Here is a 6362-nt window from a genome sequence, read left to right as displayed (position 1 = left end):
TTTAGTCACCAACTTTCTCTTCCGAATGCAAAAATATTTTGTTGAGCCCAACGTACATAGGCAGGAATGATAAAATAAGAGAAATCAGACCTCAAACTGAAAGGTTTAGGTGTTCGTTTTTCCCGCGCGCTGTTCGGGGGTGGAATGGTAGGGAGATATGATTGTGGTTCGACGAACCCGCTGCCAAGCACTTACATATGAATTGCAGAGTAATCATGTAGATGTTGATTGAACATATGCCTACGAGAGTGGAAGCTGTCATCAGTGCTAGGGATGGGCCAACACCATATTGAATTCCAGCATTACCGATGGAGGGCGCCACGAACTTGTAAGTCATTTTCAGCGAGGTGTCCGGATACTTTTGATCATATTGTACGTACTTGTGTTAATAATCTGAGACTTTCTAAATGACGAGATCATCCAGGGAGCGGCCTCCAGTCTGGACCCTGCCGTCGATTGTTGCAGAGTGTTTGATTTCAGATGCCTTGACGTTTGACGCAGCACAAGATGTGATTCGTCTGGAATGGCCACCTGTGGCCACTCCGTGGCGGTACTCGCCGATGAACAGCGATCAGCATGGATGTACGAATAAGGCGCCTGCTGCAGTTTGTAAGTAGGCTGTTTAGATTTTTATATTGGTAACGCCACGTAGCGCTCTGTATGAAAATCACTGGCTGTGCTGTGTGCGGACTGTGGCTGGTTTGCATTGATGAAATATTGTAGTGTAGAGAGGATATAAAATGTAGACTGGCAATGGCAAGGAAAGCGTTACTGAAGAAGAAAAATTTGTTAACATCGAGTATAGATTTAAATATCAGGAAGTCGTTTCTGAAAGTATTTGTATGGAGTATGGAAGTGAAACGTGGACGATAAATAGTTTAGACAAGAAGAGAATAGATGCTTTCGAAATGTGGTGCTACAGAAGAATGCTGAAGATTAGATGGGTAGATCACATAACTAATGAGGAGGTATTGAATAGAATTGGAGAGAAGAGAAATTTGTGGCACAACTTAACTAGGAGAAGGGATCGGTTGGTGGCGCATATTCTGAGGCATCAAGGGATCACCAATTTAGTATTGGAGGGCAGCGTGGAGGATAAAAATCGTAGAGGGAGACCAAGAGATGAATACACTAAGTAGATTCAGAAGGATGTAGGCTGCAATAGGTACTGGGATAAGAAGATGCTTGGACAGGATAGAGTAGCATGGAGAGCTGCATCAAACCAGTCTCAGGACTGAAGACCACAAGAATAACAACACAACAGTGTTGGGCAGCGGGGTGTGAACAGCGCGTAGCGTTGTGCGGTTGGTGAGCCGTCAGCAGTGGTGGATGTGGGGAGTGAGATGGCGTAGTTTTGAGAGCGGATGATGTGGACGTGTGTCCGCCAGAAAGAGTAAATTTGTAAGACTGGAGCCGGCCGGAGTGGCCGTGCGGTTCTGGGCGCTACAGTCTGGAGCCGAGCGACCGCTACGGTCGCAGGTTCGAATCCTACCTCGGGCATGGATGTGTGTGATGTCCTTAGGTTAGTTAGGTTTAATTAGTTCTAAGTTCTAGGCGACTAATGACCTCAGAAGTTAAGTCGCATAGTGCTCAGAGCCATTTTTGTAAAACTGGATATACAGGGTGTTACAAAAAGGTACAGCCAAACTTTCAGGAAACATTCCTCACACACAAATAAAGAAAAGATGTTATGTGGACATGTGTCCGGAAACGCTTAATTTCCATTCATTTTAATTTCGTCGTCCACCTACGCTCAATGGAGCACGTTATCATGATTTCATATGGGATACTCTACCTGTGCTGCTAGAACATGTGCCTTTACAAGTACGACCCAACATGTGGTTCATGCGCGATGGAACTCCTGCACATTTCAGTCGAAGTGTTCGTACGCTTCTCAACAACAGATTCGGTGACCGATGGATTGGTAGAGGCGGACCAATTCCATGGCCTCCACGCTCTCCTGACCTCAACCCTCTTGACTTTCATTTCCGGGGGCATTTAAAAGCTCTTGTCTACGGAACCCCGGTACCAAAAGTAGAGACTCTTCGTGCTCGTATTGTGGACGGCTGTAATACAATACGCCATTCTCCAGGGCTGCATCAGCGCATCAGGAATTCCATGCGACGGAGGGTGGATGCATGTACCCTCGCTAACGGTGGACATTTTGAACATTTCCTGTAACAAAGTGTTTGAAGTGACGCTGGTACGTTCTGTTGCTATGTGTTTCCATTCCATGATTAATATGATTTGAAGAGAAGTAATAAAATGAGCTCTAACATGGAAAGTAAGCGTTTCTGGACACATGTCCGCATAATATATTTTCTATCTTTGTGTGTGAGGAATGTTTCCTAAAAGTTTGGCCGTACCTTTTTGTAACACCCTGTATATTATGACATTTGAACACTATTAAGGTAAATACAATGTTTGTTCTCTATCAAAATCTTTCATTTGCTTAGTATGCCTATCAGTAATTAGTGCCTTCAGTAGTTAGAATCTTTTATTTAGCTGGCAGTACTGGCGCTCGCTGTATTGCAGTAGTTCGAGTAACGAAGATATTTGGGAGGTAAGTGATTCATGAAAGATATAGGTTATTGTTAGTCAGGGCCATTCTTTTGCAGAGATTATTGAAAGTCAGATTGCGTTGCGCTAAAAATATTGTGTGTCGGTTTAGTGTTGATTAGAATAAGTAAAGAGAGAAATGTCTGAGTACGTTCAGTTCTACTCAGCTGTTTGCAAATCAAATAATGTAAGAGGTTTATCAGCACAGTAATTCATTAATTTCTCTATGGGGACGTTTCAAGTTGTAGGGGCTGACACGGTCCCAGGAACAGATCTATTTTTGTACAAAAGGCCGTGATCAGCGGGTTTCAGGCCTAGGGCGGAAGCATTTCCTGTCGGCTGTTTGTAAACCGTTTGCTTGCATGGCAAAATGGCGCTGTTTGCACTGAAAAGGAACTAAAAAATGTTGTAATTTAATCTCAAAGATACAAGAAGAAAATTTGTTCGACTGTCATACCAGAAGAATACTCTAAAAAACTTTTTTATCATTGAGAGACAAAGGACTAATTTCGAGATTCTTTTATTACTTCTAGTATTAACTACCTTTTTTGTTCTGATGTGCTGGCGTAAAGGCGTGCTGTATAGTTTCATGTCTCTGCGTGTGTTAAATGAAGGTGTTAAATGATGAAAACTGTGTTTTATAATTTCTGTCAAGATCAAAGCTTAAATCCCATACCAATGGAGTACAAATTATTCTGTTAATTCGAGAAGGCGAATTTCAGATGGAGGCGACAATCTTTACGACGGCGCTGCTCAACAATAGAGGTACGTGATTGAGCTCACTAGTTTCCTTTGGTGGCCGCTAATATTAATTTCGATGTGTTTTTGCCGAGACATCCAGAACCTGCAATGTTCCTTTCCGTATAAAAATAGCAGTACGATTGAAAAAGAAATATTCTTAAATTTAAATAATTGCAATTCGTTTACCCAGGCCACGGGGAATGATAACAAGTACGTGCCTCTACCCTGATTGTACGTTCGCAAGCTCCGAGTGTGTTACGACGTAATTATTTTACACAAAAAAATTTAAGACAGATCTTTCTCGTCAGATCGCGAATGTACGTACCCTCTGAATGTGTCTAGTCAGTCGTGGGCATTGTTCTAAAGCTTTTCTGTTAATATTCTGTGGATTGCATCTCCGCAAATAATTTTTGTTTATTGCCGCAAATCGCATTTCACGCGAATTATTTATTACGCAAGTTTCAGGCTCCATTTAATGTCAAAAAATTTCGAAATACGGCTGACTAAGCAAACCGCTACAATAATTTCATATTTCTACAACTACAATAACAAAAAACAATAACAAAAAAACAAAAACAACAACAGACAGTGAGGGTACGTTACAGCACGACAACACCGCAACCAAACGTCCACCGCATTGTGTGCTGCGTCAAAACGCACGGGGTACGTTCTCCCTTACTGGTGCTGAGCATCCTGCGTGATAAATCAATGATAACACCTGCAGTCACCATAACATACGTGTATGATGTGGTGAAACCAAAATCAAATTTGTGTTCTAGATGATACGAGAGCGTCTACGGAATAGCAGGTGGCGAGCACCATAGAGTAAATATCTCTGGAGTGAGCACTCACATGCGCAGAACAGATTTTGTGTTGTCAACATACATTGCCGGCCTGGTCACGTGATCTCGGAACGTCGTGTGTTTGTTCGTATAGCGTCCTGTATATTTAGAATGTCGCTACATCCCTAGTACAGACGGATTCTTTTCGCACGTGTCGTGGATTATTTATATATGTTGCGCAGACATTTTAACAGTATCCATTTGATACCGGGAATAAACCAGCTACGTAACTTTTAAGGGCAAGTAATATTACATTCAGTTTCTTTGCGATAGGTGTCATAGTTCAGATGCACTCGATTTTTGGTAGTTTTTGGTATGATACCGCACTTTATAGTATTACAGAGCCTGAAGTACATTTTTGCAGTGATAGTCCTGCAAAACGACTTGACAGTACGTTAGTACTTTCGCAAGTGTCCGAAAAACACCGAATTTACCACACATTAGCGATTATATCCCTGCTAATTCGTCCTTTTTTCTTGTATTTCTGCGTAATTATTTTCTCGTTTTTGCGACCTAAAGCACAATTTTGCTTACTGGTGACAGTTTGAAGTATTTATTTAACGCATTTTACGTACTTGCCCCCAGTTCATTAAATAAATAGTAGACGGAGTAATCTATATACATAATTGACAAATCACTGATAAATGCATGGAGGATAGTGCTTACTGAAACAACTAACCTTTCCCTTTCCTGTTCCACTAGCAAATTTACGAGAGGAAGCGAATGTTTGTAAGCTTTTGTACGAGCCGTAATATCTATTATATAGTCATAAAATCGTAGAAAAATAGGTCTACTAAATCAAGTCTTAGTTATAATGCGTCTCGAAATTTGTAAACGTATACAGTGTCTCTTACTAAAACGAAAACTATAATTAGAGCTATATGGAATGTACCCATGAAAAGTTACTATCCCTCCTTTCACATATTTTTCTTTGCATCCGTAGCAACAACGTCATTCACCAGCGCTATTACACTATCAACAAACGGTGAAACACAACAAAAACTCTTGGTATTATAAACTTCAAACGCTGCAGAAAGCACACAGGCACAGCGAAGTCCCGAGATCACGTGACCATCCTGGTTTAATGTTGACAACATGCGCAGAACGCAATGCTCACTCCAGAGATATTTACTCTATGGCGAACACGCACGACTGCAGCGATATACCATATCGCCCTCGCTGCGTCCAGAGATACCCCCTGAGCGACGCGCAGCAGCCGGCCGCTATTACGAAGAATCGACAGCATTGATGATTATTAGACTAATTGTTGAAAGTTGGTGTTGCGTGTCTGTTCGTTTTAAATGGTTCCTATTGTACAACGAAAAGGGCTGGTTAGTTTCCGGATAGGCCTCTCACCGACCAAGTGGTGGTAGTGGTGTATATCAGGTCTGATCCTACAGCGTTTCACTGCGTGGTGTAGTGAGGCTACTCAGTTGACACCTTAAGTCTTGGGAGAGTGCACGGAATTTTGTTGTGGGAACAGTTTCGTTCGTAAAATTTGCTGAGGTGAGTCCCGCGTGAGCCTGACTTAATTGAGAGATTGATTTGTTAGGTGCTGAGTTTTGTGGAATCGGTGTGGCCGATATCAGGTCTGCATTGTATGTTGAGTGGTCGCGACACGCCCAGAGGTAATTGGGTTGCTTGTCGTTTTTATTGAGGTGGTTTGGGTATTGTGCGTGTGTGTATCGAGAAGGGAAAGCCTCGAAGACCTGTTGGTAGTTGAATTTTCAAGACCACTAGCTTGCTTCAGACAGCGAATTGGCTCATAGAACGACAAACTGTTTTACTATACGGTGATGGTGTGCACGTATCACTGAGTAGACAAGCGATAGTAAATTGAAGGAACCATTTAACGAGCTACACGTAGCTAAACCAAAACTTGATTCATCAAGGTGACGAGTGGCTGATTTAAATGTTAGGGAACTTAGTGGGTCGCGTGTGGTCAACGCCTGAAGTGGTCAAGATTTGCTTTTAAATTCTAACTTAAGGTTAGTTGAAAAGTGGCGGTGACATTTATGATTTTTGTTTGATTTTTTTATGACTTGTTTCCGTATTGTGGGGAATGATAATATATTTGCTGGCACTCGTTCACTGGTGATAACCAAGTGTATTGACATACCTAGAAGGAAAATAAATCCAATTTTATTGGGGTTAAAGGAAACTTCCCAGTCTATTCAATTGGTATATAGTGTGAATATATCTATATCATTTTCGGAAGTA

Source organism: Schistocerca americana, chromosome 9, assembly GCF_021461395.2.
Source record: "Schistocerca americana isolate TAMUIC-IGC-003095 chromosome 9, iqSchAmer2.1, whole genome shotgun sequence".
In the NCBI taxonomy this organism is placed as follows: domain Eukaryota; kingdom Metazoa; phylum Arthropoda; class Insecta; order Orthoptera; family Acrididae; genus Schistocerca; species Schistocerca americana.
The sequence above is the reverse complement of the archived record's forward strand: the minus strand, read 5'-3'. Positions refer to the sequence as shown.